This window comes from Pimephales promelas, chromosome 1, assembly GCF_988280905.1.
Source record: "Pimephales promelas chromosome 1, fPimPro1.hap1.1, whole genome shotgun sequence".
NCBI lineage: Eukaryota > Metazoa > Chordata > Actinopteri > Cypriniformes > Leuciscidae > Pimephales > Pimephales promelas.
This window is the reverse complement of record NC_142769.1, coordinates 50,241,705-50,255,599: the sequence shown is the minus strand read 5'-3', so window position 1 is coordinate 50,255,599 and position 13,895 is coordinate 50,241,705.

Sequence of the window (13,895 nt, the reverse complement as noted above, 5' to 3'; positions counted from 1 at the left end):
TATTTAATTCATTAATTCAGTGGCCCTCCGCTCCTCCTCCTCCGCCTGTAAATAGAGCCCTTGTTGAGCTCCTCCGCTGTTCAAGCCTTTGTCAACTTTTCTGCTTGATTTAAATATGTCGAAATGAACAAACTGTATGTTTCTATTGTTCGGACGGCACGTTAATTATTTATACATGCGACCTCGGATGTTGGATTTGTTCTGTGGCGATTTTTTGCCCCTTTATTTCTTTATCCAAGCGGAATTTGCGACTTTTAAAGTGACATGACTTTGAAGTGGATCCAAGTCCGCATGAATAAGTGCGCAAAACAGGTGCAAACCTTTGAAAAGAGGCGCTGAAAGGGGCAGAGAAAAAGATTGACTAATTATTGGGTAGCTACTATTTGTTTTCCGTAGGCTAACACTATTTATTACTCCAACATCTAAAAGGAAAAAAAAGCAAACAAAAAAATAGGCCTATTAAAATTGTAGCCTTGATTATTTAATTTAAGCATATTGTGGAGATTATTTTTAAACCTTTTAAAAAAAATACTAGGGTCTAGATATTTATTTATTCATTATTTATTTTTTTATTTTATTTTTTTTCTAATTGAAACTTGTCTATAGGCTAAATAATAGACGTTGAATGGTACAAGGGCCAATGGGTTAACTTTAACTTGTAAGGTCATTTTCACACACAACCAAAAGTGTGGCAGGAAAAGAGATAAATTATTTTTTAAAGATCTAGCTAATTCATGTCGCATATTTTTTATTTGTTTGTTATGGGGGAATTCTATTTTAAAAGTCGCGTCAACAGAATGTATTCACACAAACGTAGCCTAAAAATGGCGTCGCGCTTGATTTGAAGTTGAGGCAGCAAACAATGTAATAATGTGTATTTTAATTTTTATTTTAAAACAAACTTTTTTCTAAACACGCGTTATCCATCACAGATTAAAAGCTGTAGCGGTTGAAAGGCTACTTGTTGTTTCATTCATTTCATTTCATTTTATTGTTTATTTTTACAGGGACAATGCACAATTAAAAGTAATTGCACCAGATTGTTGGCGTCACCATCTAAAAACTAGGCTAAACAATAACAAGTGGCTGTCATTCCAACTAATTAAAATTTAATTATTTACAATCTAAAGGTTATTTCTGAAGGCTGGACAACGTGATGAAGCTTGTTGTGGCGGAAGTTAAATTTACCGCAGACACATTCATCACGCGACGGCACGAGGCGGACTCTTTTTCACACGCGCATCAATCTCGAGTTCCCGCCCATCTGCCAAAGCGCGCGATTTTCTTAGGCCAGAAAGAACCTGAGGTTGGGTAAGTTTCGATATTTATTTCGAGAATCAACAAAATCAAGACCTCATTTTAAGTATGAAATCTACCCTAATTAACATAAATACATAAAAAAAACTAATAGAAGGCTAAAAAAAGGGCCATACGAAGGTGTTCTCTAGTTGGAAAGAGTACTGAAAAAACATACTCAAGTAAAAGTACCATTACATTCCAAAAAATGTAGTGTGAGTAGAGTAAAAAGTACTTGTCCAAAAAACTACTTGAGTAAGAGTAAAAAAGTAGCTTATTTAAAAGTACTCAAGAGTAGTGAGTAGTGAGTACTGAGGTGCGGATTCTAGCCCTTATAATAAACACTGTGCACTACAATTTATAAATTAAAAAAATGCACATACTGGAATTCACATTATATTTTGTTCTTTGTAAGAAAGATTGAAGAATATCTATCATCCATCTTTTTAAAATGCATCAAATCAGTACACTCATCACCATTTAAATCATATTATTTGGGGGGGAAAGCATTTAAAATTAGGCGAAAAGCCACTGGGCCTGAGCATGTTATTGTTGCACATAAAATATCAATATTCATAACTGTGCAAAGAATTCAAAAACCTTTAGAAACTCATATGATAGTTCAGCATCACACACCAAGAGGTGGGTTAAATAAAATAAAAAAAATACCCAATTTCTCTCAAACGGTACCAATGTTAGTGTTTTGATAAATGAGAATCACTAATATTATCATATTACCTCAAATAATGCACTGAAAAAGGCTAAGATAGTGAGCTAACACTAATTACACACTTTAATTCCATGCTATTAAATATGCTACAATTTAAACGTAAATGCATTGTTCTAAAAGGGTGGCATCATCCCTTACATTTTACACGGCTACATTTACTCACATTGTATTGCTGGTAATATAGTAATTTGTAAGGAAAATTGTGCATTAATAGGGAAGTTATATCCAGGAAACTTTTACAAAAGAAACAAACACACTTTGTCTCTGAAGTCTCGGCGAAGCTGTTTTATCAGCAGCATCCACAAAAAAAACAACAAAAAAAAGTTCAGCATGAAAAATGTTTTTTGTGCAAGTGCACTTGCCAAATGAAGACGGATCATATAATGGAACAATCAAAAAACGCTGTTTATTAACGAGCTGTGCTAATTTCTTATTAAGTAATCCAGTTCAAGTTAACGACATGGTGCACTGATTCTGAATCTGGCGGCATGGCGAGCGCGAGACGCGGCAGATCGTGACGCGCGTCTCTCTATGATTGTGAAGTAAATGGGAGCGGGAATTCACCGCATTATGAACTCGTCTCGCGATTCCCCCAACTCCCCAAATGTTAGGCCATGTAGACAGGCCAGCCTATATAAATATCATATCAAGCAGAAATGTGAAATGTACCTTAGCATATTAGAGGAAGACGCTGATATCTGGATTGAATTGATGCGTGATGAATGCACTTCCACAGCAGTCACGAGTAACAGCAGGAATAGGCGGTTAAAGTTTTCTATGCTTAATTTGAATTGATGACAGTCACGAGACCGATTACTCGATCCAATCACGTTGATGGATAAAAATAAAATTAAAACAAGCGTGTAACGAGTAACGGCCACAAACAGAAGGAAAATAGCGGAGAAAAAGTACCGATACATCACTTAAAATGTACTCAAGTAAAAGTAAAATTACACAATTTTAAACTTACTCAAAAAAGTACAATTTCTGAAAAAAACTACTTAATTACAGTAACGTGAGTATTTGTAATTCGTTACTTTACACCCCTGAAACACATTTTGCCATTGAGATGCTGAGAAAAAGTGTCCCAATCAACCTGAATCACCCAGTCAGGGATGTAAGATGCAAATGAGAGGATGTAGAATAAACAAGAGAAGAAAGGATGGATGGGAAAGGACAGAATGAGGTGCAAAAGGAAGCAGAGGTGATGTAAGTCGGGGTCAGGGCTGCTTTTGGCTCTGTCGGAAGAGGCTTTTTTCTCCTTGTTCCTTCTCTTTGTTGACCCTTTTCTCTGGCATCACACTCCGTTTGTTTAATGAACACATAGTTCACTTGCTTTCTCCTACTCAACTTCCGTCCCTCTCTCTGTTTCTCCCTCAAGTGTCCCCTTATGAGCTGTTGATATTCAATTCAGTATCATACCCTTTCTGCAGTTCAGCTCCTAAACTGAACTTTATAGTGAGTTTCAATGCTTGTGTAGTCCGGTCCACAAACACACACACACACACACATTCAAAGAAAGAGGAAACCATTAGGATGTCTGGGATAGCGGTGCCCATCTTCTGTCCGAGGGAGCCGCTCTGTGAAGTTTTATGCCTTCCCAGTCAGGGAAGTTTTATTTGTACAAACAGCGAGGGAAGTTTTATTAGGGTGATAATCGGTGCTCTGACTGCAGTGTTAACTCCTGTAACTCACAGCTGGTCTCATGCTTCAGCCAAGGGATCCTCCTCATGTTCTCCCATTCCTGCCATCAGCTCCCTGGTCTCTTAGGAACCCTTCTCTCCAGAGCCCTCCTGTGGCTGTGTAGAGACCCTTCCAACTGGTACGTGTCCGTTCTCTGTAAATTTAAAGGGATAGTTCACTTTGAAATAAATTTTTGGTTTGTTTTATAGCTTACCTCAAGGGCATCCAAGATGTAGGTATCTTGCGCAGAAGCCCTCAGACACTTGGACGTGGCTGTGGTTACGCGAGGTAAAAACGATATAAATACTGTTCGTTTTCTCACACAAACCGCTCGTTTCGTGTCTTAGGCCATCAATGTGTACTTACATTTATGAGTCATTAAATCATGTTTAATCTGGACTTCTCTGTGCATGCTCTTTGAGGTGGTGACCATAGACCTCCATTATATGACTGACAGACAAGAACGGTTTGACCTAAAAATATCAAAATTGAAAATACTGCGGAAACAAAGACACCTACATCTTGGATGCCCTTGAGGTAAGATAAAACATATCAAAAATTCATTTTAAAGTGAACGTTCCCTTTAACTCAGACTATGCCTGGTTTCACAAACAGGGTTTAGATTAAGCCAGGATTAGTTCATTTGTCATTTAATAAACATGCTAGAAAAACATTAGCATCTTGAGACAAAACAATGACACTAAAATATTTTAAGATATATCGGGTCAAGTTGCTTTCAGATAAAACAGCTCAAACATGCATTAGTCTGTGAAACCGGGGGTAAATGTTCATTGTTGCATCAGGGTATAGTTGACACTTTTGGGACGCACACGTCATGCTCTGTTATGTGACATGCAATACTTTAATAAACATTATTTTGCTAATTATTTTATAATTGTTCATGCAGCAAAAAACAACAACAGTGACTAAGTCTAAAACATTATTTTCTTACACAGTTTCCCAAATCCTGTTCATTGAAGAGCTCAGACTGTTCACCTCCAGTAGAGGGCGCTACTGCACTAATAATCCCCAGTATAGACAGAATCAAGAGTACTTGGACAACTAGGGCATGCCTACTGGTTGTATGCACACTATAACAAACTGCTTACTAGTTCTGCTAAATGCATGTATACACTGAATTTTATGCTATTTACATTTTGAACGCTTAAAAGTTTTACTCGTTTACACAAAAATGCGGGAAAAAACTAAATAAATGAGAAAATAGCTAACTAATATCATGAATTATACATGCAACCCATAAGGTTCACCATGTTTACGGTTGTATGTTGCGAAATGCTTCACATACTATTTGTAAAAAACAATATAAGTATATAGGCTACTCTGCAATTTGCACATCCTGCCTCAGAACAAGATAATTGCACATCACGTCTTGTCTCTTTTCACCTAAACATTTTAAAAGGGTTTATCAAGTAGGACCAGAATGACTGGATGTCAAATGTGGCTTTGCTCATATTTCATTTTTTTTTACCTGAATTGAGACCAAAGAGGTGAAGCATTGATGTGGAAAATGTGCAAAATTCAGTAGCTCATTATCAATGAGTGATGACTTCTGTCCTTCACTTAAAACGGGTGTTTTTCAGTAGAATTGTGTTCTTCAAAACATTTTTTCTTCAGTTGAAGAAAGTAAGTCTGCAGTTCTGAAACAACATGAGTAACTTTTAACCAGTTTTTTTATTCCACTCCAAATGATGTCAAATGAATGAGCTGAAAGCTGTTATGATTTATGTTAAGATTGCAGTAACACAGTCCATAAGTAAAACTGAAACATTCAATCCTTTCTCATTGAACCCTGATAAGATGCTCTTCATCCTGAGTTAAATGGATGGTTCACTTCGAAATTGGAAGACGATTTCGATATATATCAACAGACAACATTGATTTTTTTTTTTCGCAACCGTGCGAGAGATCACTTCCGGCGCTTGCACAGACTGAAGTGCCCGCATCTTCAGATCACTTGGACGTGGCTGTGGTTACAAGAGGTAAAAACGATGTAAATACTGTTCGTTTTCTCACACAAACCGCTTGTTTCGTGTCTTAGGCCATCAATGTGTACTTACATTTACGAGTCATTAAATCATGTTTAATCTGGACTTCTCTGTGCATGCTCTTTGAGGTGGTGACCATAGACCTCCATTATATGACAGACAAGAACGGTTTGACCTAAAAATATCAAAATTGAAACTACTGCGGAAACAAAGACACCTACATCTTGGATGCCCTTGAGGTAAGCTAAAGCATACCAAAAATGAGTCTCCAACACATCCAAAGCCTTATTTTTTAATGATTGTTGTTTGTCTTTTTTATTGCATTTATTTTTTTATTAACAGAAAATTGATTCTAGTCAGTTGTTTCAAGAACCAATTTTCAGCTGCCATCAGTTTCAGACATTAACACTTTAATGTTTTTATGTAAAGCTGCTTTAAAGCAATGTACATTATGTAAAATGTAAATAAAACTAGCCTGACTTGATGTTATAAAGAGCTCACATTTGCGATCTGTCTCTTTAGTCGTCCCCTCCACGTTATTGAAGACACGCGTCCTCTCTTCTAATTATGAGTTAAAGGAGACTGCAGAATGAATCTTCTCGTTCCTGAAGGCCTGTTACTGTTAAAAGGATCAGATAGAGGTCTTTTATCTCCAGTCATCTCTCTTTCTCGTGCAGGACACGAACAGGTTTGCATTTTGTCCTCAACTTGTTACACCTAATATGAAACGGCACGTCCCCTCAAATAGCTCATCTAATTTCAGTTTCAGGAGGAGCACGTTACTCGCAACAATCAAGGCCTTCAAGTTCACTCTTGCGGATGTCACCGGTTTCACGCATGACACTGGAGGGAGATTCTCCAGATATGTTCTCACATTACTCACTATGATCTACAAAGATCAAAATTATGCCTGAGAGAAAAACGAGAGCATGTACAATCTCTGACATCACCAACAACGTCAATGTCCCCTTCATTGTTGACTAAATATGTTAACACAGCGATAAGGGCAATGTGTTTTCTGTTATCCATATAACGTCCTTTCTCCAATGAAGCACAAAAGAAGAGATTTTGAAGTGTTTGCATGTCCAAACATTGATCATTGATGTTAAAGCGATAGTTCACTTTGAAATACATTTTTGATATGTTTTATCTTACCTCAAGGGCATCCAAGATGTAGGTGTCTTTGTTTCCACACTATTTTCAATTTTGATATTTTTAGGTCAAACCGTTCTTGTCTGTCTGTCTTATAATGGAGGTCTATGGTCACCACCTCAAAGAGCATGCACAGAGAAGTCCAAATTAAACATGATTTAATGACTCATAAATGTAAGTACACATTGATGGCCCAAGACACAAAACAAGCGGTTTGTGTGAGAAAACGAATAGTATTTATATCGTTTTTACCTCATGTAACCACAGCCACGTCCAAGTGAGCAACTGCAGTCAAGAACGTCTTCTAAGTGCAAGGATCGAGGTGTTTAGTTGTTGGACATCCACTGAAAAGGTCTGTATGTATTTTCTTAGGCCTACTGATAGATGCGCTGTGTATGTTGATGATAATGAAAGGGAGAGAGAGAGTTTATGGATAGGCTTTAATGCGCACTTCTTATAGACCCCTTATTGCGCCAACGTGACAGTTACGTCACGGCGCTAGCTGGAGGCAAAACAAAGTGTAAACTGGAGGCAGCCAATACAAAACAGCACAGATTCGGCTACATAATAAGGAGCTTAAATAATTGTTACTATTATTAAATGTCATCTTGTTGTGTTGTTTGGTGCAAGAATTGATGAAAAAATTGAATATGCTGTATGTATCTGGAACTTTTATTTCTAGAAAATATTCACATCATTAAAATCGCACTGTAATGTCACTCTTTACATTGTCGTGGTCTCGGCGCTGACTCGGCAGAACTGCGGATCGTACACACAAGTCTTGTACAGGACCATATAGGCATCTAAAGATTTATATGCCCTCAGTTTCTCTTTACGATCGGTTTCTCTTTAAGGTAGGTGTAGAAGTCAGGTCACTCAACCGAGGTAACGTACGTTAATCCTGTCAGATCGTCCATGCATTGAGTGAGCGTGTAGGCGGCTACAGGTCGGCCAATCTGGTTCCGTCGGTTAAAAATAACTTTTGAAAATAACAATCGCGGTCCTGGACACTGAGTGACCTTACTCATTAAGATAATATCGGATTTTCTCCAGTCATTGTTAAAAAAACAAGCTAACAATCCTTGCTAACTAGCGTTAGTGAAGCGGCCAGATGGATCTTCTGCCTCCACCTAAGCTCCGCCCACAAAAAACGTCACCATTTTTACTAACTGTAAAGGGGTCTATACGGTGTTTATACAGCTCTTACAGTGATTTTACAGTGATCATCTTGTGTTTTAAGTACAATAAACTTCATTAAACTCAGTACTTCTGGCCATCATTCGGACAGGGTCTATACTCTGCTACAACAGGCTTATACTCAGTAGTGGATAAAAGCAAGATGAAGTGAGTTATAACCGTAATTAAACAAAACTATACCTGGTTTATCTCCATACAGCATATACTCTCTGGCTCTGTAGGCATTATTGTCCGACTGACTGACTCGGGTCGAACTGAGCAGTTTCTGATAATTATTTTCAGGACATGTCCGGAGCACGAGATCTTGAAGCCCCGCCCTCTTCTTCAAAGCGTGCCCCGGGAGCAGCAGCTCATTTGCATTTAAAGCGATACACAAAAGACAGCGCTATTTTGCTCACGCCCAAAAAAGTGACAATTTTAACATGCTGTAAAAAATATCTCGAGGCTATTTTGAGCTAAAACTTCACATACACACTATTTTACGTCTCGTAAAAAGGGGCACAATAGTTGTCCTTAAACATTGCATCAACGTGATAATATTAACCTTCCGCTTTGATTCAATGCAAAACGGTTGCTTGGATGAAGGAAAGTCAACGTGCTTTTTGACAAAGTATCCGAATGAATAAGCCCTTTTAGAATTGAACAATGGGATTTTTGTCTTTGAGTGTGTTCATTACATCTGCAACCCAACCGATCCCTAAACTTTGCATACAATGACTTGCAAAAAAGCATTAAGCGTTGTGCAATAGTAATCGAAGAAAACGATCCGCTAAACTCAGAGTTGAGGGAAGGACATGCTGGACATTCACTTTTATTCTCAGTGATACGAAACGCCACCATCACCACCCCCTGGATGCGCCAATGCCGGCGTGCCGCACATCTTCACGCCTGTACTGTGCGCTGACTGACCTGTGCTAGGGCCTTGGCCTGAATATTTGCTAAAATAAACAGTGTCTGCATGCGATAATATGTCAGCAGCTGCCCATTATTATCTCATCAGATGTCTCCATTTGGATTTAGAAATGCTGTGAAGCCTGTTCTTGTGATGCTCTGAGTGTCATAATAGATTTGTTGCAAAACTGTAAATTCCATTGTTGACCAAGTCTAATGTGGAAAGTGTTTTATGATGTATGCCTTATTGATAAAGCTATCTTATTGAGGCTTATCACACATTTCCTGTCTTGTTTCTTTCACTTGTTTTTTATAAGGGTGATAAGAGAGATAAAGACGGAGAGATGGGAGCGTTTGGCATAGTGTCCACTTTCTGATAGTAGGTGACAATAGATGACTCAGGGAAACATTTCTCATAAGACCAATGAGACAAACAACATATTCTGGAAAACATAATTAGCTTCATGAGAAAGATAATACTTGATCACTAGCAGTTTCCTTTTGCATCACTTTTATGATGTCCTCACATGTTCCTCAAAATGTTTTTCCTCTTCTACTTCTTACTCTACAATAATGCCAAACAGAAGCAGTTCAGCAATGACTTTTGGACCCGTCTCTGTATCTTTGCTGCACAGGAAGTTCAACATTTAACTAGTCATTCACGAAAGAGCTGTGAGAGAAAACTCGGGTCAAGCCTGTTTTCTTTGGTCTGAGTCCAAATATGTTTGGCTGTCAATGTCTACAGTTAAACTGACCCAAACACACGTTACATAACATTTTAAAACACATTCAACTGTGTTTCACATATAACTGTTTTATTGAGTTGCAAATGGAACGCTGAGGTTCTAAAATCAATCTTAAAGAACCCTTCATTCCTAAAAGGTTCTATAATGAGAAATGTCTTAAATTATATTCATGTTTAAAAAGTGAAATGTTTATAAAATTGAATCAAAATTGATTAATTAAAGGAGTAGTTCACTTTAAAAAAACTTTTGCTGATAATTTACTCACCCCCATGTCATCCAAGATGTCCACGTCTTTCGTTCTTCAGTCGAAAAGAAATTAAGGTTTTTGATGAAAACATTCCAGGATTTTTCTCCATATAATGGACTTCAATGGGAACCAAACGGTTCAAGGTCCAAAAGACAGTTTCAGTGCAGCTTCAAAGGGCTTTAAACGACACCAGACGATGAATCACGGTCACTCATTTAAAGTACAAATAACAAAGTTTAAGTTTTATAAGCTCAAATGTTAATCGTTTGGAATCGTTTAAAGCCCTTTGAACAGTTTGCACTGAAACTCTCATTTGGACCGTGAACCGTTTGGTCCCCATTGAAGTCCATTATATGGAGAAAATCCTGGAATGTTTTCATCAAAAACCTTCATTTCTTTGTTTTCGACTGAAGAAAGAATGACATGGACATCTTGGATGACATGGGGGTGAAATTATCAGCAAAAGTTGTGAACTACTCCTTTAAAACTAAATCCATAAAATGATGGGAACCCATAAAAAGTTATATAAACAAAGCTTACGGAACCCTTTATGGTTCTATATACCCCTACAGAAGATTCTGGAGTCATGTGCTTGTGTGTCAATCTGTAGATCAGAATCAGACAGGGTCAAAGATGAAGCCCATGGCCCGTTGCATAAGATCAGAATGGGAAAAGTAAGAACTGCTAGTTGGTCAAACCAGTTCTTACACAGAACCTTCTAGATCCGTGTGTCATACCGAGTTGTAGACGTGACGTTTTACTTGTGACCGAACTTGTGTTGGATTATCAAAACTGTATTTTCTTGTGTGTGTCGGTTTGTCAGCCTCAGAGGAACCATTTAACTCACACACCGCACACGCATTCCACACATACCGCACACACTCTCTCTAATAAAGAATAAATGGGTGGCTGTGTCCGATGACGACACATGTGACTTTCATGCACACACTTGGTCTGAAGTGAGTGTACATTGCAATTATGCCATGGATAATGGCATTGTTGTGCAGTTTGTTGCATAAAGAATGTGTTCATTCAAGACTGCTGCTGAGCTTCTTCAAAGTAACGTGATGGAGTAAAATATCATGTAATGTAGACTTTCAAATAACATGTTTAATCGCTTCAGAGCATAAAGGTGAGAAAGGACAAGGGCCCCGTGCCCCGACCTTGTTCTGCAGAACGTGTTGCTCAATGAACTTGGCATCGTGACAGGGAACATTTTTATGGATTTCTAGAAGGGCTCTGGAGGAAAAGGCTCAATTGTTTTTTTGTGGCATTATGATCCAGAGAGGCCGCGTGATTGGTCAGGACGCAGGCGTGTCTGCTTGTTCAAGGATATATACAAATAACACGTCATCTATACAGACCTGAGCTCCACACATGTTATTTCTCCTCATTATGTTTTTAAGTGGAGTCACAACAGAGACCGAGATGAAATCAAGGGCCCTTAACAGGCATCACTGCCTATGAAAAACCTACCAAAATATATTTATTTTATACTACAAATCCATATCACCTGCGACTTACTAATATAAAAAGTAAAAGTAAACTTTATTTGGAGGACTTCTTTAATGCACAATGCACATGTCTTAATTTTAATGCTAAAATGTCTTCAATTTCACGATTAGATAGGATAATTTATGGTTTCCACTATTGAATGAAAAATAAAAAAGGTAATTGCGAATTTTTATCTCACAATTCTGACTTTTTTTCTCACAATTACGAGATATAAAGTCAGAAATGTGTGTAATAACGTCAGAATTGCGAGATGTAAAGTCGAAATTGCGTGTTGTAAAGTCAGAATTGTGAGATATAAACTACTCTTAGGGGGAAAAAAGTAAGTATTTTGGCCTGAATTGGCCTGATAACTCGTAGTTGCGAGTTTATATCTCACAATTCTGAGAAAAGGTGTCAGAATTTCGAGAAACTCGCAATTATGTGTTATAAATTCAGAATTGTGAGATGTAACTTTTAATTGTGAGAAAAAAAGTCAATTTTTTTTCTCTCACAATTGCGACTTTATTTCTCAGAACTGAGACTTTATGTCTCACAACCGCGACTTTCTCACAATTCTGACTTCATATCTCGCATTTTTGAGATAAAAAAAATCGCAGTTATTTTTATTTTTATTTATTTTTATTCAGTGCTAGAAACAAGCTTCCATAATCATTTGATCTCTGAGCCCTGTATGATATCAATGCAATATATTTAAATTGTTCCTAAAGTACACTTGCAATAGTTCAACTTCAGCACAATCTAATATACTTGTTTAGCTGGACCTCAGAATAATTAAAGTACATTAAAAGTAGTTGTTTCAATTTATAGCACTCTTGAAGTATACTAATTTTAGTATCCCAAAAGTACAATTGCAGGGTATTTATATTACACTCTAAAAAATGCTGGGTTGTTTTAACCCAATTTTGGGTAAAATATGGACAAACCCAGCCAATTGGGTTAAAAATATAATTTCAAAATGTAACCCAATGGCTGGGTTTGTCCATATTTTACCCAAAATTGGGTTAAAACAAACCAGCATTTTTTAGAGTGTAAGTATGTACTATGTAAATGCATTTATACATTTATAAATGAATGCATATGAAATATATTTGAGAGTTTTCACTGTGGGTGAGGATGTAAATATTAAGCCTCAGTCACGTGTGTACCTTGATCCTGCTGATTACAACAACAGGCTGCATCAAAACACACAATAAATGATGTAATGAACTGAAATGATGCCAGTCTTAGAGGATGACGGAAAGAGGAGATTTATTTATTTATTTAGAAAAGGTACAGTGTACATTAGATAGATAGATAGATAGAAAATTTATTAATCCCGGTAGGGAAACTGGTTTGCCACCAACCGTACAACCATAAACACAGTACACAACTAACAGACAAATAAATAAATAAATAAATATGCATTAAAAGAATGACAAAAACCTGATAAGACACAACTACAAGAAATATTCAATTTCACAGTGCAAAAATAATCAAACACTAACTCTATTAAAGGCCTGGATGTCACTCAATAATTAACAGTGTTCATTAAAATATCTGACTGCTGCTGGGACAAAAGATCTTCTCATCCGCTCACTAGAACACCGAGGCAGAACCAGTCGCTCACTGAAAGAGCTTCTGAGTCCCCTAAACAAATTGTGTAGTGGATGGCCTTCAAAAAGCAGGACAGTTTTCAATTTTGAATGTATCCTCTTCTCCACAGTAACCTCCAATGCATCTGGGTTAAGACCAATAACTGAACCAGCTCTCTTGATCAGTTTATTTATCCTATTTTTGTCCTCAACAGATATACTGCCCCCCCAGCAAAGTACAGCATAAAAAAGAACACTAGCTAAAATCCCTTGATAAAAAACATTTAAGAGCTTTGTGCTGATATTAAATGATCTTAGTTTTCTCAAAAAGAACAGTCTCGACTGAGCCTTCTTCATCACAACACTAGTGTTCTCTTTCCAGTTTAGTTTTTCATCCAAATGAACGCCCAAAAATGTATATGACTGCACAATCTCGATCTCTTCGCCATCAATTCTAACTGGGAGGACCTTCTCTTTTTTCTTTCTGAAGTCAATCACAAGTTCTTTGGTCTTCCCAATGTTCAGTTTCAGAAAGTTTGAATCACACCAATTATAAAAAGACTGAACCTCCATTCGGTAAGCAAGATCATCACCCTTATTAAGTAGACCTACTAAAGCAGTGTCGTCAGAAAATTTTTGTATCCAGCAGGATGGCTGACTATGCCTATAATCAGCAGTATAAAGTGAAAATAAAAAGGGGGATAAAACTGTACCCTGAGGTGCTCCCGTATTAGTTAAAATGGTATTAGAATGTTTGTTACCCATCCTAACAAACTGTGGTCGTGCTAGAAGGTAGTCTAGAATCCAGGCAATGGTTGTTTTATGTTATGTTCATTAATAAACATTCTTGAATGTAAATGT